The sequence below is a fragment of the Rhinoderma darwinii genome, chromosome 1, assembly GCF_050947455.1.
Source record: "Rhinoderma darwinii isolate aRhiDar2 chromosome 1, aRhiDar2.hap1, whole genome shotgun sequence".
NCBI classification, from domain to species: Eukaryota; Metazoa; Chordata; class Amphibia; order Anura; family Rhinodermatidae; genus Rhinoderma; species Rhinoderma darwinii.
Window position 1 is genome coordinate 222,863,009 of NC_134687.1, and position 27,087 is coordinate 222,890,095.

The 27,087-nt window shown below is 42.3% G+C and overlaps 1 protein-coding gene across 2 annotated transcripts in view; it reads right to left on the bottom strand.

The window, feature by feature from the left end:
- Positions 1 to 3,612: 3,612 nt before the first annotated feature.
- RBPMS (RNA binding protein, mRNA processing factor) overlaps positions 3,613 to 27,087 on the bottom strand; it is a 243,956-nt gene continuing 220,481 nt past the window's right edge. The window contains exons 7-8 of one of the 2 annotated variants that reach the window (XR_012883151.1): positions 18,632 to 18,737; positions 3,613 to 11,169 (exon numbers count right to left, since the gene is read on the bottom strand). The gene's annotated coding sequence lies outside the window, so the exon portion shown is untranslated. Of the gene's footprint in view, positions 11,170 to 18,631; positions 18,738 to 27,087 lie in introns of those variants that run through there. The other variant, XM_075861860.1, reaches the window with a different exon arrangement.

The window sequence follows — 27,087 nt, forward strand, 5'->3', positions numbered from 1 at the left end:
TATATATATATATATATATATATATATATATATATAAAAATGTTTACTAATCTTTATCTGACGACTATATATGAGACCAATGAAGAGTGGAATAGTAATGTTCGAAAAGACCAGAGTATACTAGAGATTCTAGTCTAAGGCCTGAAATTTACTTTTGCATTTTTTATACCCTTATGATGCTGTCCCTACATGTGTTTCACCATGAACACTATGAGCATATATAGAGGCGAGGGGCCACATAGCAAGAATCAAAATGGAGACTCCACGGCCGATGCTGGTTCACACCACATCAATTTTGGACAAGTAGGCCCAGTGCGTTTTCATCTTCCATCCCTTTCTAACCCCTCACCTTGTAGAAGGAAAGGGCAGCATGAACCTCATATGGACCATGCGGAATGGGAATGGGACCAATCTGAGCTGGTGGGCCGAATCTCTGTGTGCCCTATAGCTTTTACTATGTATACCATTGGTACATACACTTTGTAAATTTTCCAGCATGTTTGTTTTACCTTATTTGTTTAGTTGACCCTTTTAAATATGCCTTTATATCCCTTTTAAAAATACTTTTTAGAAAAATAAAGAATTAATTATCCCCCTGCAAGGTTGTGGGTGTCAAGAGAAATCTATGAACATCTATTGATATCAATGGGCAACCTGAAACTGCCCTACAGGGTGCAGCAGGGAAAACAATTTACCAATATTGTATCAGCTGATCTTAGGAGAGACTTCATTCTGAGTGCATTCTCTGATATAATATGGGCTAATTGTTCAGTTAAAGTTTGCTGGTAATTTCTCTGCATCTAATCGTCATAACTAAAAATGTAATGCATTGAAACATAACATGGTAATGGTATAAACTAGTACCAACTGCCAATGAGATGGTACAGTATGCATTAGATACAGAGGGATTGAAAACTGTATAAAAAGTAATGAAGACATGCATCATAAAACATGACCCCCGTTTTTTTGCTCTCCCTAACTGAAGGCCTCCGTGTTATGGAGTCTGATTTACGTGAATACTCAAGGAACTGGTGACGGTTATCTTGAAACACACACACACAAAACACACCACACACCACAAAATGCTTAAAACACACTATAGTAGAGCAATATTAATATAATTAACACATGACTGGAGAACTGGGGCAGTCATAAGTAACTAGAATAGAGTCATTGTGTATTATATTAAATATAGCAAAGAAAAACACTAATATATCAGAGACAAAACATTTCAACATCAGTCATTTCAGTGGTAAATACAATGATGGACTGTAATGTTTTCAGCAAAGGAATTGTTATTATGTCATTTACTGGTAACAACTGTAGCCGTGTATAATAATCATTCCGCCATATTGGAAATGACGGCATTACCTCTGTATGGCACACTTTTCACCATGTTGAATAGGATAACTCTCAGCTGCAGTAGTGTAGAAGAGAGGGCCCCATATGATCTGTAAAGATCATATGGGCCCCAATTATTGTGCCAAATGGTGTCCAGGGCCCCCTCCTTTTATGACACTTTAGACTATTCTCCGCTCCCAGAGGGGAGCCTTGCACAATTTCTTGACACCAAGTAGAAAATGGGATGGGACCAACCAGTACTGAACAACCTTTCTCCAAGAGCCCCATAGCAGCCGCATGGTCTGACACTATGGTATATTCGCCCTTGCCCAACTGCATAGAAATATTTATTTAGGCCAAATAAAGGGCTAGAAATTACTGATATCTGTAATGATCTTATTGTGTATTGCAGGATACATCGGTGGATCACATATTAGTTTAATGTAGAATTTGCCTTTTTTTTTCTAAAAAAATGACCAAACAAGGAGGGCACTGTATGTCCTTTCTTATGATAAGCAGCTATAGCATAGTTTTAGATAAATATACGTATAAAATTAACAAACTAAACCAATCATTTATTCCAATATTGCTAGTGTGGAACTGTGAAGAGGGCCAAATAAATTATATAATTGTCAGGTCTGGATTCTTTCACACTAGTGTTAGTATACGTTTACCTCTCTTCCATCAGAGTAAGAGAGGATACATACATTAAACGGAGAGCAACAGTTCCGTTAGAATTACCATTGATTTCAATGGTAATTCTTTTGTTTCATTAGTTTTCCATTTGTCTCCGTTCGCTAGGTTTCTGTTTTTTTTTTAACGGAAACAAAAGTGCAGTCTGCAGAATTTTTGTTTCTGTTTATCCTCATGTATATGGGAATAAACAGCTCTGGCAACGCTTATCTCTTAGGGAAAAATAAGATAGAGCATGTTAAAGAGACTCTGTCACCACATTATAAGTTGCCTATCTTCTACATAATGTGATCGGCGTTGTAATGTAGATTACAGCAGTGTTTTTTATTTAGAAAAATTATCATTTTTGACGGAGTTATGACCTATATTAGCTTTATGCTAATGAGTTTCTTAATGCCCAATTGGGCGTGTTTTTACTTTTTGACCAAGTGGGCGTTGTGAAGAGAAGTGTATGATGCTGACCAATCAGTGACCAAGCGGTCAATTACAGCGTGATCTCGTGAGATTACGCTTGCTGTGCTGTAAGTCCCACACAAACGTTACCGAAGTGTCGGGATTGTGAATAGACATCGCGTCCTGGCTGGAGGTAATGTATATTCACTGTCAGGACACTGCATGTGGCTGCACATAGCGATATAGTTATATCGCTATGTGCTGTGTAAATGAATGGGGAGAAGTGTATGACGCTGATTGGTCACTGATTGGTCAGCGTCATACACTTCTCTCCACAATGCCCACAAAAGTAAAAGTAAAAACAACACGCACAGTTGTCTATTAAGAAAGTAATTAGCATAAATCTAAAATAGGTCATAACTCCGTCAAAATTGATAGTTTTTCTATAAAAAAACAAACACTGCTGTAATCTACATTACAACGCCGATCACATTATGTACAAGATAGGCCACTTATAATGTGGTGACAGAGCCGTTTTAAACCCCATCCAGCAAAAACTATATCAACCATCCAGAACGCTGCCTTAGTTTTTTGTCATGATATTGACTTGACGTGCCTAAAAGGCATTTTAACCACTGCAGGATTTCTGCTGGAGTACTATGACAGCAAGTGATGAGAACATCACAGGTTTGGACAATTCCTTTTCTAAATGTGGGAAAGATGTTCCAAAACCTTCTCTCTCAGCAAAGCATGCCCTTATAGAAAAATTAATAGGTGTGTTGGGTATTACTTGGTCAACCAGGAAATTATAAAAAAAAGCACTTTTTTTTCTTACATTGAAACAACTTGGACGACTGATACAACAAGCTGAGAACAAAAATGCAATATCAAAAGTCCTTGGAAAATGGATAAAAGAAAATATGAATTAGAAGTATCATAGAAAAAACAACTAAAATGGACATGAGGGTGGAGTATTGTGAGGAGCGCCCTGTCAGTCAGGATTACTAAGGAGAGTGACCACTTGAAAAACTTTTTGCATCAGATGCCAACCCAGCATCTATTGATTTAAATGTAAAGAAATGTAACAGAAATCATTATATATATATATATATATATATATATATATATATATATATATATATATATATATATATATATATATATATATATATATAACATACAGCATGATTTTTTTTTAGGTAATTGAAGGGGATGTCTCATCAGAGAGATGCCGCAGAGATCTGATGATCACCACAGGTCTGGCTCCCAAGACCCCCAGGAAACCGCTGGTTTTGCGGGGGGAAAGTTGCTGTTTGCTGCTCATTTCCTCTGCAGCAGCTGTTACAAGGGAAATGTAGTGCTATACCCAGACATTCCAATGAATGGTGGTCCTTGTAATACATGGGCGGACTGGGCCACTGATGGTAAGTGGCTGTCTGCACCTTTATGACATCCATATGTCATAATAGATTCCTGATGGAAGAGATTGAAACGGGTGCATTTTAAACCGACTGAAATAAATGGACCTGTTGACCGAACCATTTCTTAAAGGGGTATTCCAACAACTGATATTTACATATCTCGGCTATTTCTGTCACTCCTCACAGACATCTGTGGGCTTGGAGGAGTAATGGGGGCACAGTTACCCAGTTCTCGACCAGTGTGGTCCCGGTGGTATACTACCAAGCATTGTGCCATAGATGTCAGATATTCTTCTATGGCTATAGATGGTGCAAACTATATTACAGAGCAAAATACTATTCATTTTTATATTAACGCAAGTGACAAATAAAATATCTGACGTTTTCTGGGTTATCGGTGAATTCCGTAATTGACAACAATAGAAGTTAGAATATTTCAGTATTGGACAGCAATGAAAGTCAGTCACTGGTGATAAGATTCTCGCTGCATTTCCAGATCCATATTGTCTGTAAATAAGGCCGTGAGTATTGCCGTTGTCTCATGCCATGTATTTCATTACACGGTAATAAGCTTCATACCATATGTCGATTGGTATAATTATATACAACTGCTGCTCTATTCCCAAGACTTCCAGCACCAACAATTTTTCCTAATTGAGTATAAACTACTATCATGTTTCTCAAAAACATATCCAAGGGAACAGAAAGTAATGAACACAAAATGATGATGAATCATGGCCTGGGATTTTCTATATGTATGGGCCAAAAAGTTAGTCCCATAATAAACTTTCATTCCACTTAATTACTGTGTTGATCTATAAGGACCGTATAATATGTTGTAAATGATATATTACCGGTCTATGAAATGCGTTAACATATTACAGACATCTTTGTATAGACACATTGTTCCCTCCAAGTCAGTTCTGCAGGTTCAAGGGCAGCTAAACCTGCTGTCTAGAGTGAGGACCCTGCAAACAGCTCCATAAAGCTCAGCTTCTAGGATTCCTGAGAATATGACATGGGAGGGAAGTCTGAAAGTTTGTATCTAGGAGTTTGGCCTCATGCAGATGACCGTATTACGGCCCTGTATATGTTCCGAGTTGTACGGAGCTGTAATACGGTGGTAATCTTATCCTATGGAGCTTTCCGTACCTCCCTGCCTCGTCATATGTTTGTATGCAGGTGTTTTTGTACACACTTTTTGTGCCAATTTTTCCCATAGGACTCAATGAACACTGAAAAATTGCACCAGTGTATACCGAGCCAAGTATAAACCTCAGTTTATGTACCGTGCTAGTACTTGAGAAAGCGCTTTGTCGCGAAACAGCTGTTGCCTATGTAGTACTCCCTGTTTTTACCCGCTTTTTCTACTAAGAAATAAAGACTAAAAGAAAACGTCATTGGGTGAGTGCCACTTTCTTTCCCTCTGCTTAGAGATGTTGTTTGGACTTTTTGTTTCCTGAGTTGAGCACCCCTTGTGTTTTGCATTACTTGACCTGCTGCATTTTCTAGACAGTTTCTGCCTTCTGCCTGAAGGACTGTTAACCTATGGAGTGCCGACCCACTATAGGTGACAGATACCTGTGACAGATGCCTAACAGTGGGATCCGTCACCCATAGACTAATATGGTCTTCATTAAATGTATACGTCATGAAGTCTCATGACCCTTTTCATGACGTAGCAGTGAAACGGATACTATTATAGCCTAGGGGTGATGGATGCCACCATATTATGTTATCCATTTAATGTCATAAAAAGCTATTGAAATGCCCATGACTTATACGTATGTCAAACAGTGGCATGTCACCCTTAGGCTCCTATGTTTAAAAAAAAAACTACGTATACCGCACAATATACATTTTCCATTGTATAGAATAGTGTAGTCTACTAGGCTATTCAATTATTCAAAAACATATGCTAACGTTTAACATACCGGCAGAGGCCAAAAGGACACTCTTTTGGCCTCGGCCGGACTAAGGAAGCCCTATGGACAGGTTTAGCATGTACATTGGGAGCTTTCCACTTTAAACGTAGGGCAAAAACATGATGTGAATGGGGCCCTCAAAGTGAATTATTAATCAATAAATGAAGGATTGATCAATTGTAATTATTACCATGTAAATCTGTAACGTTCAAGCATTTATAACCCTTTGTGCAGCACCAAATGTAAACCAAGACACAGTAATCCCTATAAGATACACTTAAAGGCTTATATTTCCTTTTGCAGTTTTTTTTTTAAAGGCTATGTACACCTTTGAAAGGATTTCTTTGAAATAAATCAATGTTTTATGTGATTTTAAACAAAATGTTAAATTGACTTTTATTATTATTATTTTTTTTTTACTTTTCTGTATCCTGTGTCTGTTAAAGCTTATTTGGTCAGTTCAGCTGTACTGACGGCCCGGCTGAAAGCTAGTCCTGTGTGACTCTGACACACAGGATGCACCTAATAACGATCACATCTAAGTTCATAACTTAGATGTGATCGATATTAGCTGGATTACGCAGGACCAGGTTTCAGCCGAGCCGTCCGTTCAGCTGAACTGACAGAATCGGCTTTGATGGAGTGAACGGGATACATAGAAGTTGTATCCTAAAATGTAAACTTTTAAAAAAATAAATAAAAGTAAATTTAAAAGTTGTTTAACCCCTTAATGCATTATCACGTAACTGTACATGATAAGCGTTAAAGGGAAGTATAGAGCAGCCTCACAAGCTGAGCTCGCTTCATACTTAGCGGTTGGCGGCTGTGTAACACAGCCGTCACCTCACTGCAATGGGCGGAATCAAAGAACACTTTGATTCCGGCCACTTAACCCCTTAAATGCCACGTTTGATCGACGGTTTATTGCCCTTCCCTCCCCCCGTGATGCGATCACAGGGTGCCGATGATAGTCATGGCAACCCGGGGGCCTAATGAAAGCTCTCGCACGGTGAACGCCGTAAAAAAAATAATTTAAAACACCAGAAAAGCTGTTTTTTGGTCCTGTCATCTCCCACAAAAAATGAAATAAAAGTGATCAAAAAGTCTCATGTAGCCCAAAATGGTACCAGTAGAAATGACAACTTGCCCCACAAGAAAATAAGCCCTCATACCACCCAACCGACAGAAAAATAAAAAAGTTATGGCTCTCAGAATATGGCGATACAAAACAAATTTTAATTTTAGCAATCAGTTTTTTCCTTGTAAAAGTAGTTGTATGGACACGATTGTATACATTTGACCTAGTCGTAATGAAGCATAAACACCTCATAATTCACATGCAGATTGAAACCTGGTTTGTTTTCATTTAATTGAAATTTTTGTGTATAATTTAGCTTGAATTTTTACTTAAAGGGGTTATCTGGGATTTTAAAATTGATGACCTATCCTTAGAATAGGCCATTAATATTAGATCAGTGGGGGTCAGCGCCCCTAGGGGCTGTGCAAGATATTGCAGCATTGTCACAGCCCTAAGGAAACGCCATCAATTTTAAAATCCCAGATAACCCCTTTAATTTATCATTTCATTTATCATAGATAAATAAATGACACTACAGAGAGCCAATTAGATACATTACAGAGAGACCACTTTTTGAACTATTAGGCCTTGTTCACACAATCCAAATTCTACATGCATTTTTTAAGACAAAACCAGGAACGACACTTAAACAGAAGAAATATATAAAGTAAGGCATTATATGTCAGCTCTTCTGGATCAAATTCTGGTTTTGGTTTAAAAAATGCATACAAAATCTGCAGCAAACCTGCATTATGTGAACACAGCCTTAGGGTATATTCACACATTGCGGATGTGTTTAAGAAAGCTGAATGGAGATTGCAGAAATCCATACACATGCGGCAGAAACAGCCCCATTTACATGTAGGGAACAGAAATCTCTGCAACAAATGTGCCGTGTGTGAACATATACTATATTTCATATACTTCCATCACAGTGTTAAAATATTATTTATAAAAGAGAATGAATAGCTCACCAAGCAAAAGGGATTAATAGTCACACATATACACAAACACACTCAAAGGTGTTGTCTGAGATAAGAAAAAAAGGTTCTGTTTTTTTTTTCTTCCAGAAACAGCGCCACTTTTGTCCATGGTCTGTGTCTGGTATTGCAGCTCAGTCACATTCACTTCAATGGGACTAAGCTACAATACCAAACACAGACCATGGAAAATAGTCGGTCTGTTTCTGAAAAAAAGAAAATAATAATTCTAATCCCAGGCAATGCCTTTAAAGCGGATCTGTCATCTTACTGGTCTGGGGTCATGCAGTCTGGGATTCAGCTGTTGTCACCAAATTGAAGGAATGATCTTGTAACCACATCCCCCTTCTGTACACCCCTAAGGCCAAATGCACACGACCGTAAAAATCATCCGTAATTATGGTTCGCAATTACGGACCCATTCACTTCTATTGTCCACAGACACCTTCCCGTTTATTTACAGGAAAGTGTCCGGGCCATAGGAGCACGGGCCGAGAATGCGGGCGGCTGTCCGTAGCCGTTGGCGGCCGGCAGTTCCTGCAATCACGGCCTGTAATTACGGGCACGGCCGTGTGCATGGGGCCTGAATATCACTGGATGGTAGGATTTTCTTACAACTGTAAGTTAATAAGTACAATGATTTAAAAGACTTACATTAGGGGGCCATTAAATAATAACCTATAAATGTACAACATTTTGTAATTTGTTTTATAAAAAACAGACATATTTGGAAAATTGATCAATTAAGATTACAAAACTGTTTACATTGTTTTATAAAGCAGGACACGGTGTTGTAAACTGCAGATAGCTGTGCTCTATTTATTTCTACATATAGGGATGAGCTGCAATACCAGACAAAGCCCATGGAAATGAGTGGCGCTGTTTTTGGAAAATTTGTTTTTTTGTTGCTCTGTTGTGAATATGAAAATGTGAATATATTATATGATGGGAAAACTACACTGATGTGGTCAAGAGGTCAGTATAGATTTGGTTGTATAGATTAATTCCTAATATTGTTTTTACATACATGCAAATATCAATTAACGGGGGCATAGCTAGTAATCAGTGGGCAGTGGGGCACCATAACAAAACTTGGATTGTCCCTCCCACCTATTCACTCATGCAGGAGACATTGTACAGGTTTAGGCCGTCCTTTCTATTACCTTGAACTGAATTTTAGCAGCAAACCGTGGAGGGAAAGAAGGCACAAAAGTTCCTAAGGTGTCCTCGCTGTGTGTCCTATAGCAGCCGCTATATAAATCCTATGCTATAATGGTTTTAAATGGGTGTCAAAGTTAGGGATACTGCAGTCTCATAGAGCATTTGCTGGCCGGTTATTAACCAGTAAATGGCTGAAGATCATCAGACGTGTAACTTACATCAAACAATAAACGTAGAAATACATATCTATGATGTGCTTGTTTTGGTCCAGAAAAAAATAAATTTTTAAACCAATTTTAAAATTGTTGCAATTCTAAAAAAATAAATACAATTTATTGTTTGTAATAAAGACGAGGATGAGCCATGCTGACTTTTTAGACAGTCACTGATAGGGCGCCTTTCCATCCCCAATATAATATCATAGCAATGGAAACTATAAATGTACCCTTGGCTAAAATGACTGCTCATTCTGCATTACGAGTACAGATCTCTTTTTTTAAAAGAAATATCTAATAAAATAATTGGGTAGTTGAAAAATGGAATTAGATAAGGCCTATGGCATACATTGAAGAGAGGGGGCATCATTGCAATAATCAAAATTCCCCCCTATTATGACGCCTAGTTTTGCCACCTAGGCCTGGTGTTTGTTTGCCCTTCCGCACCTTTTCTATGACCCTTGGGACAATTCCCCACCCCCTTATTCGCTAACAATGCAGCCAGTAGCAATGGAGATGGGCCCTTTCTATCCAAGGGCTGCATATGTTTCTATGTTATGTACGCCCTTGAATATAGCCATGTAACTATGCTGCATTTATCCAGGGCAGAAATAAATTAATCACATAATAAAATTCAGTTACTCAGAACTGGAGATATGTGAGATAAAGTAGTGATGATAAGGGTGGGATTTGTTTCTGGACTCCTTGTTACTAATCCATTTGACGAACAGTACACTTAGCCACTCACCAGCCTGAAATGACTGATAACAGCGAACAGTAGCTTGCTTTTAACGGCACAGCAAATGTAAATAGGATAGGTTTAAGGCTGCTTTACATGGACAGATTTCTGCCCATAACGAGCGCCGATCGACAATATAACAAATCGATCGCCACTCGTTAACAGGCCCTTTTACACAGGCCGATGCTTTCTCTTGGGGGACAAACGATCGATAATACGATTGTTCGGTCCCGAAAACAATAATTTTATAGCCTGCATAAATGACGTGATCAACCGACGAATGAGCGTTTGGACGTTTGTCAGCTGATCGTTGCCCTATTTACATGGGCCGATTATTGGCCCGTGTAAATGGGCCTTTAGTGTCCCTGTGATGAGAACTTGATAAATATAATAAAATTTCTCAAGTGAAAAAACATGACATTAAAAGGGTGACCTAGCCCTTGTCTACTGATATAGATTAGGATGGAGATTAGGATGGAGATTAGGATGGAGATTAAACTGGAAGTTACCATCAGGAATGTGCCGGCCCAGTCCAGGATGCAGAACAAGGCTTGGTGGGCAAGAAAAGAAAATCTTTCCAACTGCACTTTGTACTGGTTTCCAATACAACATAATTCACATACAACAGACAGAGAATCCTCTCTTATTAAATAAATCTGTTCTTTTTTATAATATTAAGTAAAACTAGAAATTGCTTTTCTAATGTGATTAACTCCTCTAATGTTACATTGCTACAAGGCAAATAATACTGGAAAAAAGCTGATCTAGTGCAGGAAATATTTACAGCTCACAGACAAAATCTCCAGATAGTAAAAATACAGTTCTTTAGTTTTTTTCCTTTAAACATGATATCTTAATATTCATAAACATGCGTCTTAAATTTTTAAAAAAAAAATAGATTTTTTTTTTCTTTAATTACAAGTATTGAAAAAAGACATCGATTACACTAGAGTCTCTTAACACAGTAGATTTCTTGGGACGGAGACTGCTAGTTACATGCCCCCGGCTGGTTCTCCTAGGGTTGACAGCATGAACTAGACCGCAATGCATGGCAAGCCAAGCTTTCATATAAGGCACTTGCAGTTCGTTACAGTGTACAAGGGGAAGGGGATATTCACTTGCATTTAATGTCTGTTTGACAATGCAGATGTGTGATGGAGGCTTGTTCAGATCTTGAAGGCATCGTGATGTAATGGTGATGGGTCGTCTTCAGTTGTTGTAGTCTATATTTGAGAAAATTCAAAGCAAAGTTAACAAACAATGGTTGGAATTTCATTTATGTTAAAGAAAAATGTATCCCAGAATTCATCATTTCCATATGTCATTTTTGTTTCTCTTTGTGTCATTTTTGACCATTTATTGTATCATACATATATAAAGTGTCATTGGCACTAGCGTCAGACAGTCTCCCTTTATTTGATTTTTCTATTTTTGGGAACATTGAGTTGCAAGTATGTATGAGGTATGTAAGTGATAAAAATTTCCAGAATTAAAAGGATTGTCTTCTTTGATAATAGTCACCCCAGAGAGTAGCTGGTTTCCTAGAACCCCCAGTTCTGAGGGAAAATTCATAAGGCTTCACATTCTCCCTGTAGCTGTCAAATAAATGGCTTACCATGTAATAAATGGTCGGGCTTGGTCCTCGATCGTGGGAATCACTCTTACTTAGTGACTCTTTGCGCTGGTTCATAGAGGGGGTCTTGAGCGGACATATGGAAATGGGTCGGTCTTCATGAGACAATCGTTTTAATGGTGAACCATTACGGTTTTCCATGGAAACATATGGACAGCTGTCATAGATCTGCCCTCTGTTACTAGAATTAGTATTCTAGGTCCCTAGATAAAACATTATACTGGGGGATTGACAGTGAACGACGTTGACGGATATAGTTCTTGGCAGTGGAATTCATTTTTAATATTAAGATTTCTTTTAAATAAGACACACTTGGCCGAATCATCAAAAGTTATCAGGATTATTGTCCTATTTCTCTGCATACACCTGCACATGAGTTTAAATCCCACATAATTTAATGGGGTCAATTAAAGGAACTGTTTTATTTTTATTTTTTTATTTGACAAAGCCAATATTGTGAAATAGACTAAGGTACGCTTATACTAGCTTTACCGGTTTCAACAATCAAGTTTATTCGTAACGATAGGTTATGTAATTTTTGAATATACTATGTTCATCAATTCCTCATTCTTTTCAAGATCTCTGCTTGCAGTCATTCAATATTTTTGCAGTGGATAACAATCTCTCCTGGTCATGAGAGGATCACACAGGTGCGTGGCTCTTTACAATACACAGCTTTGATAACTGTAAAGTTAGGATGAGTTCAAATGCAGCGCAATGTTTCCACTGGGGATTTTGCAGCAAAATCCACGTTTAATATCTGGGGAAAATCGGCAAGATAATGACTGCTACAGATTTTCTATATTCCACACAGATGTTTTTCCGCTATATGTGAATAAGGTTTTTTAAAACCCCCATTCACATGTATCATACTAACATTTGTGGCAGATTTTTGTTTCCAATATGCACCAAAAATTTGTAACAAATTCGCCACGTCTGAACATGACCTAATTGTAACAAGCCGTTCACCTATGTGAACATCACATGACCAGGACATTTTTTTCCCCTTTAAAAGAAAACAATAAAGGTTTCAATTTATTGACTACAAGTAGAGATGTTTAAAACTATGATAAATTGATGCAGAAAGTATATTGGAGAAGGTCATTACATAACGAATAAGCTTTATTTGCACATAAAATGGATATATCCTTTAATGAAAATCTGTAATGGGGTAAAGCAAACATGTCAGTAATCAAGTATATAGCAGTGAATGCAAAATATGAACATAGCAGTGCACAAAAATGTACATATATTCTTTGTTATGTCCACCCAGGGCCGCATCTGCTATGAGTAGAGATGAGCTTCTCGTCTCAGGCGGCCAAGTTTGACTAGCCACTGCGACCGCCAGGCTCCCTGCACTCCAATTGTATCGTGTGACAATATATACAGGGGGAACAGCGCCTGATACCAGTGGCGTAACTACCGCCGTAGCAGCAGTAGCGGCTGCTACGGGGCCCGCGGCATGAGGGGTCCCGTGTCGCCCGCCGGCACGGGCCCCCACCATGGCTGCAGACTCCGCTAGCAGCCGCTATAGCTGCTACAGCGGGACGCCACTGATCACTACTGCAGAGCAGGGAGGTATCTCCCCGCTCTGCCATTAAACAAAAGACATGTATCCCCTATCCACAGGACAGGGGATACATGTGTGATCGCTGGCATTGCTAGGGAGAACGGGGGACTGAAAGTCCCCTGAAGTTCTCCATCACAAACCTCGGACTTCCGGGTTCTGTGTCGGCTTCTCCGTAGAAATCAATGGAGCGCCGGTCGCGCTTGTGCGCATGCGTGACCAGCGCTCCTTTCATTTTTATTGAGCTGCCGACACAGACGCCAGAAGTCAGGGGTTAGTCATGGAGAACCTCTGGGGACTTTCAGTTCCCCGTTCTCCCTATCGCTGCCAGCGATCACACATGTATCCCCTATCCTGTGGATATGGGATGCATGTTATTTGTAGGACACAACAACACTGTAGGTCGCATTTTTTTTGGGGGGGGGGGACGGGACGGGACGCTGTATGGCGTTCCCTGCAGGGGGGGGCGCTGTATGGCGTTCCCTGCAGGGGGGGGGGGCGCTGTATGGCGTTCCCTGCAGGGGGGCGCTGTTTGGCGTTCCCTGCAGGGGGGGGGCGCTGTATGGCGTTCCCTGCAGGGGGGGGCGCTGTATGGCGTTCCCTGCAGGGGGGGGGGGCGCTGTATGGCCTTCCCTGCAGGGGGGGGGCGCTGTATGGCCTTCCCTGCAGGGGTGGGCGCTGTATGGCGTTCCCTGCAGGGGGGGGGGGGCGCTGTATGGCGTTCCCTGCAGGGGGGGCGCTGTATGGCGTTCCCTTCCCTGCAGGGGGGGGGGGCGCTGTATGGCATTCCCTGCAGGGGCGGCGGGGTATGGCGTTATCTGCAGGGGGGACTGTATGGCGTTCCCTGCAGGGGGGGCTGTATGGCGTTCTCTACAGGGGGGGGCTGTATGGCGCTCTCTACAGTGGGGGCTGTATGGCGTTAGCGCAATACAGCCCCCTCTGTAGAGAATGCCACACAGTCCCCCCTGTAGATAACGCCACACAGTCCCCCCTGTAGATAACGCCACACAGTCCCCCCTGTAGATAACGCCACACAGTCCCCCCAGTAGATAACGCCACACAGTCCCTGTGTAGATAACGCCACACAGCCCCCCTGTAGATAACGCCACACAGTCCCCCCTGTAGATAACGCCACACAGTCCCCCCTGTAGATAACGCCACACAGTCCCCCCTGTAGATAACGCCACACAGTCCCCCCTGTAGATAACGCCATACAGCCCCCCCTGTAGATAACGCCATACAGCCCCCCCTGTAGATAACGCCACACAGACCCCCCTGTAGATAACGCCATACAGTCCCCCTGTAGATAACGCCACACAGTCCCCCCTGTAGATAACGCCACACAGTCCCCCCTGTAGATAACGCCATACAGCCCCCCCTGTAGATAACGCCACACAGACTCCCCTGTAGATAACGCCATACAGTCCCCCCTGTAGATAACGCCATACAGTCCCCCCTGTAGATAACGCCATACAGTCCCCCCTGTAGATAACGCCATACAGTCCCCCTCTGTAGATATCTACAAAGGGGGCTGTATGGCGTTATCTACAGGGGGGGGCTGTATGGCGTTATCTACAGGGGGCGCTGTAAAAAAGGCACTATCTACAAGGGGGGGGGGTTGTGTGACTCCCAGGGGAGGGGGGGCCCCAGTCAAAAGTTTGCTATGGGGACCAGTCTTTCCTAGTTACGCCACTGCCTGATACTATCTACAGAGGCACAGCATGTGACAATGTTTACAGGGGCACTGTGTGTGACTATCTAATGTAGGCACTGTGTGTGACTATCTACAGGGGGCAGGGCATGTGGTACTATTTTTATATGAGCACTGTGTGATTGATGTTTTATTTTCATGGGGCACAGTCTGTGGCACTTTTTTCAGGGGGCACAGTGTGTGACAATATTTGTGTTGGGCACTATATCTGTGGTGCTTTATTTTCAGGAGCACAGTGTGTGATACGATTGTGTTCCGGGTGCAGAATGTGTGACACATTTATATTCAGGGTCACAGTGTTTTGCGGTATATTCAGAGGCACAGAGTATGATACTATTATAATCAGAGGCGTAGTGTTTTATGTAGTTTAGTCATCATGAAGTCCAACATGCCCGATCCTTTTTTTTACCTCGACATCTGCCATTGGGAAAAAAATCTATAACTATATATACGCATTATGTAGTTGGCCAGTCACACCAAAGCTTGTGTGTTTGGTCAACTTTTATTTAATGTGTATATCGCCACCTTTAGGGAATGTGGCGAATATGTTGTCTATCTTTTTGTCTGGATTTGCAGGCGGAAAATCCACAGCATATTACAGTAGCAGAAAAGGGGAGGAGATATTAATAAATCTCATCCACGCAATGTGGAAACTTTCCGTGTGGAAATTGACCTGTGGTGCGGATTTTTAAATCCGCAGCATATCAATTTCTGCTGGTCACGGATTTGTTGTGGATTTTGTGTATTGATTTCAATGGGAAAGTGAAAATCCGCAACAGATGCCAATTGTTGCGGATTTTGCTGCAGAATACCTATGGATTCGCAGCAAAATCCACAGGTCCATAAAACCCACCCTTATATTTTCTCAAAGTTTAAAATAAAAAAGACGCAATTCCCCTGGTGCTTCAATAGCAATGCGTCCCTGGTGTCCAGGCTGGTTTCTGTATAGCTGGCCTCCTGTGATCATGTTTTATCTGCAGCATTCACATCTGTTGAAACGCCATTACAGGAGCTCGGTTGATCGCTGTACCAGGGAGCGTTGCCATGGGAGCGCCAGGGGTGGTGCTTATAGCGTTATTGTTTTACCCTCTGCAACAAAATCAGCAGGGTCTGGTGCGGATTTTCTGCCAGATTTCCCTGCAGATTATGCTTTGGATTTGCTACTGAATTGTCTGCAGCAAATCCAACCTGTGTGGACGTACCATAGGCCCCATTCACACAAACGTATATTTGCGGCCACCATTCACCCGCAAATCTGCGGGTGAAGTACGGACCCATTTATTTCTATGGGCCCATGCATTAGCCGGAAACCTGGACCGCAAAAAGATAGGACAAGTCATTATACGGTCCGGGCTCATTGAAATCAATGTGTGCACGGTCCGTGATTTGCGGGCGGCCCGTGAATGACACTCTGCAGCCGTCCGTGCCGTAATCAAGGGCCGCGCACATGGCTACGGTCGTGTGCATGAGGCTTAAGTTTGTGTTTCAGTAGGCTTTTTTGCCTTGCCCTTTGTCCTTTATAGTGAGTGTATTAAGAATGTTAGTTACTGGTTATAGTATGTGTAACCCAGAAACATAAAGTTGTAGGTTAACCAATTTGATAAATACTCTTTAATGAAATATTGACCTGAACCTTTAAACTGGGATGCGTTGTAACCTGCAGCTCTGTTATAATCTGCCGAGTGTCTTTGGCACCCGATTTCTTTAGACTAAATTAATTGAATCATTAAGTAAATAGTGAAAAACTAGGAGGAACTCTGAGTATCTCTGTAAATCGTGAGTATGAGGTAAATCCTCTGAACACTTAAGAGCATCTTGCTTCACTTTGTCAAGCTTTTTAAAGCATATTCTGTTTTATAACAAAATATAAATCTGTCAACCTCCTCTGGCGCTGACATTACTGATAAATGCTCTGTTGATTAACCCCTTCTTAGCAGGTTCTATACCACTGACGTACTAACTTCAATCACTTGGGAGTGGAATAGGAGTAGTGTATACTATGCTTGTATACCTTACTAGTCCGCCTAAGTTTGTGGGCCACTATCCTTTTCTAGCTTCCTGCCCTTACGCATTCAGGTATAAGATTGTGAATTACTTTTCCGGACAAGCCCTTAAAAGGGTTATAAACATAACTTTCGTCATAGCTAAATAATTAAGCTCTGTTCACATTATATCAGTGGTGTATGTTTGGAGTATATGTCTGGTGCACTTTCCAACATATTCCGTGATGTTCTCATGACTTTCATGAGCTGAACATATGCCAAAAGAGTGTCCTTTTGGAATATGTTTCACCGATAAAAGTTAATAATCCTCTTTTTCAACTGTAAAAAGCATAGTTGACTATGCTCTTAAAAAAAAAAAAAGGGATCCAGCACGAAACATATACTGTACCATACACAGTAGCATACGTCGGGGGCAAACTTTTGGTGGCACATCTGAAATGTGCATGCTGAACGTACGCGCCGAAAACAGTGTGAACAGATCATTAGTTTCTCATATAAACAATTTTTTCCTATTGCAGACTATATTCCAGCACTCTAAAGAGGTTTCCAGGACTGTAAAATGTTAGGACTGGGCTATGGCGAAAGAATCAAAAATATCCGGATTACATTCACATTCAAGTGAATGGGACAACGCTACAATACCATGCAATGAATAGTCTTACTGAATAACAACAAGCAGAAATCTTGAATAGAAAGTATATTGGAAAATTGTATAACCTTTAATTATACAAAAAATAAAAACAATTTGCTGAATCAGGACAAGCCCTTTAACTGTTCACACACTCAGAATTCACTGATATAATCTGGGGATGGAGTATGAGCTTCACTGAGAGATCAGGTTACAGCTGCCCATAGAAGTACACGCAGAGTGGAGGGAGAAGAGGAAGCATAAGCAGGAGACTAGCTGCTATAATGTCACACATACACAACATACAGAGGAGATCCTTCTCCAACTCACAGACACACACACAGAAGACGCAGAAGCATAGAGGACATTATACAACAGTAAAGAGCAGTATAGCTGTAAATCCAGCTCTGGGGTGAGATAGAACACTTGCTAGAACCAGTAGCATCTCTGTGTGTCCCTCTCGCTCATTCTGCTGCTGCTTCCTGCTCCCCCGCCCCTCTCCACAGACTTTTATAGGAAACTGTAACGTGATCTCTCAGTGAAGCAGTAGATCCGAATTCACTCATAGAATCCGTGCTCTACAGAGTGAATTCTGAGTTAAAAAGTTTCTTATCTTTGCTTGTATTATTGATGTATGGAAAGTTGTTTATAGTCGGAGGTAGACTTTAAGCACATCTAACTATCAGGATATGAATATTAAAAATTGCCATGGATACATCTGGTACTATAAGTTGGAACACTAGTCTGCAATACTCTCCTTAGGTCCAGAGGTTAAGAAAAACATACACTGCATTATAAATAAAGGAATAATTTTCCATAGTTCAGGTTGCTGGATACTTATTTAAGCTGGATGCTCCCTTATACAGAGTCCCAGGGATACAAAGTGACATATCACCAGTAATAATGTTTTTTTTTTTTGTTTTGGGTGTCAATGTGATATATTAATACTGGGCTGTGCCATATAGTCAATGTATAGGCACACCCTGCTCCAGATATCACAATTTATTTCTTCAGTACATTGTACAAGTCGGAATTTGAGGTAAAAAAAAATATACAGAATGTACAGGGATGGAGGAAGTATGGAAATCATGACTCCTATCCGGTATGCTTTTCCAGTGTATTCTCAGGGGCTCTATAACTTACCAGCACACTGTTGTTTTGATGAATATCCTGAGACTCCAGTGGCCAACAGTGAATAATACATCAATACCCGCAAGACAGACTATAGCCACCATCACACACCTGGTACCTGTAAAATAAAATAAAATATTGAATTTAGTCATTTTAATGCCTGACCAAACAACTTATCAATGTCACTTTAATAATAAATATGAATCTTGGGGAAAATAGAGAATAAATCAGTAATCATAACAGGATATTGGCGTACAGTCTATTTATTAAATATCCTGGTGTTGTATGTGTCAATATTTTTATTGGTGAGGTGACGTTCTGTTAAATCACCAGGCGAAGAATGTCTTCTATTAAAAAATGTGCCCAAAATGTACCCTCACTTAGAAAATATTTGTGAGCAGGAAGTTTATGTCTGCCCTCTACAATAAGGTCCCATGCACACGACCGTGCCCGCAATCACGGCCCGCGATTGCGGGCACGGCCGGCCGCTGACTGACAGCCGCATTTTCGGGCCGTGCTCCCATACAAAGTATGGGAGCACGGCCCGCAAAATGCGAAAGAACGGACATGTTCCATAATTCCCGGAACATTTCCACGGCACTGACACCCTTCCGTAGTGCTACGGAAAGGTGTCAGTGTTCAATGAAAGTGAATGGCTCCGTTTTTGCGGACCGCAATTGCGGTCCGCAAAAACGGAGGTTTTTTGCTGTCGTGTGCATGGGGCCTAACAGAGGAACCCCTAACCTACCCTTACACAGGCATTCTTATCTTAAACATTTATGGCATATACTGTACATGGGAAATGCCATAAACGTCTGGTAGTTGCTGGTCCTATGATTGGGACTTGCACCTATCTCCAGAACTAGTGTGGGGGGGGGGGGGGGTTGATTCTCATTCTGGAGATACTGTAGGTGCGGTCCGAGAGCTGGGACCAGAATCTATTAGACATTTATAGTATATCCCATGGATATGCCATAAATGTTTAAAGGGGTTAACAGTGAACATCAGTCAACAAGTGACCTGAGGAAACAAGAAAAAGACTTCATTACAAATGTATTATATTAATAAGGAAGAATCCAAAATGTTGCTGCTAACTGATGGGTTATTTGTAAAACTTTTGGGAGTAGATACTTACTGCTCCTCTAACTTCTATTTTACTAATATAGGAGCATTTTTCGAGTTTTGGTGGAAATGCTAGTATAACCACTGACGTGTCCTCTATGCTAGAACTCGCCCGGTCACAGATTACCGTGTATTGTCACTTAGTTCCATACATAAAACAATACTCAGAAATGCCTCTATTCATCAATCTGATTGTGGTTGAGAGCTTGTGACAATTATCATGTTCAAAGATAGACATTTACCTGTCATCAGGTAAGGAATATTTTGTGTTTTCTTTTTCTTTTTAGTATTTTATATTTTTACATTACATTATACATGTCACTACTTGTACTTCCATGATGTTTGAACCAGGTCACATTGTGTGGAGAAAGGTTTAGGTTTTTTCATAATGTCAGTCAACTATTGGGATTAGGATAGTTTATGGTATCAGAGTTGCTCTTTATATCAGTTGTTTATACTTTATTAAGTGTATGTTGACCACTAATGCTATAGAAATGTCCCAGTAGCACAAGTCTATATATATTCAGGATGCCTATGGCAAATCCGACCGTATAAATATATAGCCTTACTGTTGGCTCGGACCTTCATCAGACGGCAGACCTAGGTAAATGGACATCTACTAAAAATAGTTGAGTACCCCTGGTCTACAGGTTAGCTCTATCTTACAAAATATGTTAAAGGGAATCTTCCTTTTAATAATTTCTAGCTGTGCTGGATAAACTGCTGGGAGCAATAATCTGTGGGGTTGACAGCAAGTGTTATACTCCCCTGGAGCGCCACCACAGGGGGAAATAAGGAATTACATAGTGTCAATTGAAATTAATGGCCTATCCTTGTAATGCACAGGCATCCTAGGTCCCCACGCTCTCTGTAACTGCTTTCAACTCTGGCTGATAGATCCTCTGTTAACTCAATTCCCTAAGGGCATGTTCAGACGTGGCGGAATTGCTGTTGGATTCCGCTGCGGAAAGTCCGCAGTGGAAATCTGCAACAGTCGTTTTTTCCCATTGTTTTCTATACCCTTCTAGGTAACTTAGTTCAGACGTTGCAGAAAATAACAGTGAGGAATTTAGGCTGCGGTGCAGAATTTTCATTCCGCAGCATGCATGGCCGCCAGCGGAGGAGCAGCAGACTTTCATTGCAGATTTCAGCCTTTGCGTTTTGTAATTGCCACGAATTTTCAGAAACATTTGCAGCGTAAAAATTCTGCCACATCTGAACATGCCCTAATAGGCTATTTGAAAATAGGTTTTACTAAACCAGACAAAAGTGGTGCCCAAATGTTTTTAGGCCACTGATAAGTAACAGTGGATTTTGCCTGTGTGGATTGTGGAGATCCAGCTCTGTCACTCACGATCAGGGCCGCCATCAGGAATTTCAGGGCCCCCTACAGCTACATTTTCTGGGCCCCCCTACCGTGGCACCGCCTGTTAACGGTACTCCGTCCAGCACTATATCATACTACCCAGGGCCGCCATCAGGGGGGTATTAGGGGTACTGATGTGAGAGGCCCGGCCAAACCTAATTGAAAGTGGGGCCCGGCAAACTGCCGCGACTTGCCTTTGGTAGAAAAAAAAACAGGCCCCTGCAATGGGGCCCGTTTTTTTCACCAAAAGAATGTCATGAGCTGCGGGCCCCCCTTTCAATTAGGTTTGGCCGGGCCTCTCACATCAGTACCCCTAATACCCCCCCCTGATGGCGGCCCTGGGTAGCATGGGGGTCGTCATCGTCATGGGGGCCGTCAAACACCGCCGTCCGTGCGACCGATCGCGCGCACTAGCAAACTCCCACGCAAGCGCACCGGCGACCGGCTGGAACCGCGCACCGAATTTTGAGGCGGATTTTGACCTGCCCACACTATCTTGCCGCGTTTTTTGCCCGCGGCGATTGACAGCAGACAAAAAACGCAGCGAAAAATGCATTTTCTGCCTCCCATTGATTTCGATGGGAGGTCAGATGCAGAACCGCGGCAAGAAAGGACGTGCTGCTTTTTCTTTTTTCCGCAACTGGCTCCCATCGATTTCAGATTAGATCAATGGGAGGCGGTTTTGGTAGTTGGTTGGTGATGATTCTAACGCAGTGTCCGAGTCAATATCAAGGCCCAAAAACTCTGAACTGGGCCTTATTGTTAGGGCTTATTCAGACGAACGTGTAATACATCCGTGCAACGTGCGTGATTTTCACGCGCCTCACACGGGCCTATGTTACTCTATGGGGCCATGCAGATTGTCAGTGATTTTCATGCAGCGTGTGTCCGCTGCGTAAAACTCACGACATGTTCGATATTTGTGCATTGTTCACACATCACGCACCCATTGAAGTCAATGGGTGCGTGAAAATCACGCCCAGCACTTCCGCAGTAGTATAAACTATGAATGAAAACAGAAAAGCACCACGTGCTACAAACATACAAACAGAGTGTCATAATGATAGCGGCTGCGCGAAAATCACGCGGCCGCGCATCATACGCTGCTGACACACGGAGCTGTTATGGACCTTTTGCATGCGCAAAACGCCACGTTTTTGCGCGCGCAAAAAGCACACGCTTGTGTAAATCCGGCCTTAGCGTAGGAACACACTAGGCATGAACACTGCGGATTTTATGCAACACATTTTATTGTGGACAATCCGCAGCGTATTACAGTCGCAGCCGAGTGGATGAGATTTGAACAAATCTCATTCACACGCTGCAAAAAAAATGGACCTGCAGTGTGGCTTTTTAAGCCGCAGCATGTCAATGTATTCTGTGGAATCGCTGCTCCTCTGTTGCGGAAATGCTGCGGTTCTGCCGCAAAATTCACAAATGAGGAAAAAAAGGCGCACTTTTTAAAATTTATAAAAAAATTTAGACTTGCCCCGGCCGTAGTCCTGGTGACGCGATCCTCTATTCTTAGCGCAGCCCGGCCTCCTGTCATGACGTTTCATCCCATGTGACCGCTGCAGCAGTCACATGGTCTACAGCGTCATCCCAGGAGGCGGGGCTACGTTCAGAAGAGAGAGATGAGTCACCAGGACTACGGCCGGGGCAAGTCTAAACTTTTTTTTCCCTGCAGGATTCCCGCAGCGGACATGCCTCACGAAACCTGCGCCACTATTTGGTGCGGTTTTTCTGGCAGAATTCCTTGCGGCTACCGGGGCGGATAAGATGTGTAGTTATACTCAGCATATCCGCCTAGTGTGTCCCTTAGGCAGCTGCTCCAGGAGCGACATCATGTCTCTAAATAGGCAGTTGGTTCAGTAGAATTTGGAATTATTTTTTTTTTGTGAACCAGCTTAAAAAAAAATACAAAACTTTTGTGTTAGGGCCTGTTCACATCACCGTTCGCTTCCGTTCCGGGGTTCCGTCTGAGGTTTCCGTCGGGTGAACCCCGCAACGGAAAGTGAAAGTGACAGCACAGCTTCCGTTTCCGTCACCATTAGCGCAGTCGACTGCGCTATTGATTCCGTCCGAAAACCAGCCGGAATGGTGACGAACGGAAACCATTAGCGATGTTTCCGTCACCATTGAGATCAATGGTGACTGAAACGGAAGCTGTGCTGTCACTTTCACTTTCCGTTGCGGGGTTCACCCGACAGAAACCTCAGACGGAACCCCGGAACGGAAGCGAACGGTGATGCGAACAGGCCCTAACACAAAAGTTTTGTATTTTTTTTAAGCTGGTTCACAAAAAAAAAAAAATTCCAAATTCTACTGGACCAACTGCCTATTTAGAGACCGTCAGCAGCTCCAGGAGCGACATCATAAGGGTAGGAACACACTAGGCGGATATGCTGAGTAAAACTACACAGCTTATCCACCCCGGTAGCCGCAGGGAATTCCGACAGCAAAACCGCACCAAATAGTGGCGCAGGTTTCGTGAGGCGTGTCCGCTGCGGGAATCCTGCAGGGGAAAAAAAGTTTAGACTTGCCCTGGCCGTAGTTCTGGTGACGCATCTCTCTCTTCTGAACGTAGCCCCGCCTCCTGGGATGACGCTGTAGACCATGTGACTGCTGCAGCGGTCACATGGGATGAAACGTCATGACAGGAGGCCGGGCTGCGCTAAGAATAGAGGATCGCGTCACCAGGACTACGGCCGGGGCAAGTCTAAACTTTATCAATTTAAAAAAGTACCTTTTTTTTTTCTCATTTGTGATTTTTGCGGCAGAACCGCAGCATTTCCGCAACAGAGGAGCAGCGATTCCACAGAATAAATTAACATGCTGCGGCTTAAAAAGCCACACTGCAGGTCACTTTTTTTTGCAGGTCACTTTTTTTTTGCAGCGTGTGAATGAGATTTGTTCAAATCTCATCCACTCGGCTGCGACTGTGTTACGCTGCGGATTATCCACAATAAAATGTGTTGCATAAAATCCGCAGTGTTCATGCCTAGTGTGTTCCTACCCTAAGGCCGGATTTACACGAGCGTGTGCTTTTTGCGCGCGCAAAAACGTGGCGTTTTGCGCATGCAAAAGGTCCATAACCGCTCCGTGTGTCAGCAGCGTATGATGCGTGGCTGCGTGATTTTCGCGCAGCCGCCATTATTATGACACTCTGTTTGTATGTTTGTAGCACGTGGTGCTTTTCTGTTTTCATTCATAGTTTATACTGCTGCGGCAGTGCTGGGCGTGATTTTCACGCACCCATTGACTTCAATGGGTGCGTGATGCGCGAACAATGCACAAATATTGGACATGTCGTGAGTTTTACGCAGCGGACACACGGACACACGCTGCATGAAACTCACGGACAGTCTGCACGGCCCCATAGAGTAACATAGGTCCGTGCGAGGCGCGTGAAAATCAGGCGCGTGAAAATCAGGCGCGTTGCACGGATGTATTACACGTTCATCTGAAAAATTCCTAACAATAAGGCCCAGTTCACAGAGTTTTTGGGCCTTGATATTGACTCGGACACTGCGTCAGAATCAGCACCAAAAAAACTTCCAAAACCGCCTCCCATTGATTTAATCTGAAATCAATGGGAGCCAGTCGCGGAAAAAAGAAAAAGCAGCACGTCCTTTCTTGCCGCTGTTCCGCCTCTGACCTGCCATCAAAATCAATGGGAGGCAGAAAATGCATTTTTCGCTGCGTTTTTTGTCTGCTGTCCTCACGCTGCGGGCAAAAAACGCAGCAAAAAAACGCGGCAAGATAGTGTGGGCAGGTCAAAATCTGCCTCAAAATTCTTTAAGGAATTTTGAGGCAGATTTTTTTTCTGCCTGCAAAATACTCTGTGTGAACAGGGCCATACATAAACAGCACTTTGAGACATTTTACTCACTGTGTCTGAAGAGCTGCTCCCACTCCAGTCCTCTTTAGGCGATGTCTTCGGTCCAGACGTCCAGTCCTTCACCTCCAGCCAGGCTCCAGGTAAGTTCTGTCCATGTGTGTGTATCCGCGGCTGCGCGCTTCCGTGCTTTCGCGGGTGCACGCGCGGGCGGTCTAGAGTGCGGGCTTTCGTGGGTGCGTGCTCGCGAGTGCGCATGCGCGGGCGTTTCCTTGTGCGCGCGATCGGTTGCGCGGGCGGCGGTTCGACAGCCCCCATGACGAGAGGGGGGCCCGCAGCTCACGACATTCTGTGGTGAAAAAAATGGGCCCCATTGCAGGGGCCCGTTTTTTTCTACCAATGGCACGTCGCGGCAGTTGCCGGGCCCCCCTTTCAATTTGGTTTGGCCGGGCCCCTCACACCAGTACCCCTAATACCCCCCTGATGGCGGCCCTGCTCACGATGGCAGGAAACATAACTCACAGGGAGGGGAACATAGTTCCTAGATCATGGATAGAGCTGGATCATGGATTACATGGTATTTATTTATTACATTGCATACAATGATTTCTAGCTGCCTGGATACAGTAGCAATAGTAAACATTTCACACAGTAAATGGTATTACAAATGTTTTATGTGCAGCTTTTGTTGAAACAGCAAGCTATTTGATCATTACTAAATTGCATTTCAAGACTTCATTCCATTTTTCCTCCTTAAAATGTAGAAGGTAGTTTACAGTGTTCCTGAGCCAACTACCCCCTACTTAAATAAATTATATCAAAGTACCCCCGACGCTGTGATCACTCACTCTGCTGCCTCTATTAAAAGCACAAAATAAGGACAGTACAACTACCTCCTAGAGAAATGGCGTGTACCCCCTGGGGTGACATGTATCACAGGTTGGGAACCTAGGGTTTACAGCATGGCTGCTCTGTCATACTTAGGGTATGTGCACACGACAATGCCAAATACACCTGAAATTGCGGAGCTGTTTTCAGGAGAAAACTGCTCCTGAATTTCAGACGTTTTTCGCGGAGTCCATTACGGACGTAATTGGAGCTGTTTTTCAATGGAGTCAATGAAAAACGGCTCCAAAAACGTCCCGAGAAGTGTCCTGCACTTCTTTGACGCGGGCGTCTTTTTACGCGCCGTTTTTTTGACAGCGATGCATAAAATTACACCTCGTCTGAACAGAACATCGTAAAACCCATTGCAAGCAATGGGCAGATGTTTGCAGGCGTATTGGAGCCATCTTTTCAAGCGTAATTAGAGGCGTAAAACACCCGAATTACGCCTGAAAATAAGTTGTGTGAACATACCCTCAGGGGTTAATCAGGTCTGATGTTTGTATATGCCGCACAATATAACAAAAACAATCTGGGAAATACCCACGCTAATCTAAACAGTGATTGAGATCATTTAACATATACTTTTTTATTTGAGATTAAAAAGTGGTGTACATAATAGGCCAGATTATCTCTGGATTAAGTTGGTCAATTTTATGGAATTTTTTTATTAAAACAAGTCGCAGATTTGTTGGCAACCCCAAAAATTTTTTTTTAGTAAATTACGTTATTGATATATGACACCGGTGATGATGTTACATTATTAAACTATTTAAGTGCTTCTTTACTGCTGACCTGAACCTTCCTAAAGCTCCAATATCATATACAGCGGTATACAGATCCTTGATATGATGGACCACCTGACAATTTGAAGCCTAATCCAGCATGGGACTATTCATGTCCCAAATACACTTGTTATTTTTTTTTTTTTTTTTTTTTAAATATTCAAATTTTTCCTAGTGTTTCGATAGAATCCAAAATATTGTGGCAAAACAATGGGCAAAAAAACCAAAAACCCACTCAGTGCAAAAAGTAAACGTGTTGTCTAAATAGTTTTGTTACCCTAAAGCAGTCCGAATTTGTTACTGATAGATCTATTTTTTGTAACCTAACTTTTTGAATGGTAATTACACTTTTTGAGATCCATTTTAATGGGTTAAAGATACACCTACATTATTATTTCCTGGTGTTTTTTTTATAGGAAAATGTTTTTGGTACAAATGTTATATGTTCATGTATTTTGCAATTTCAACAATC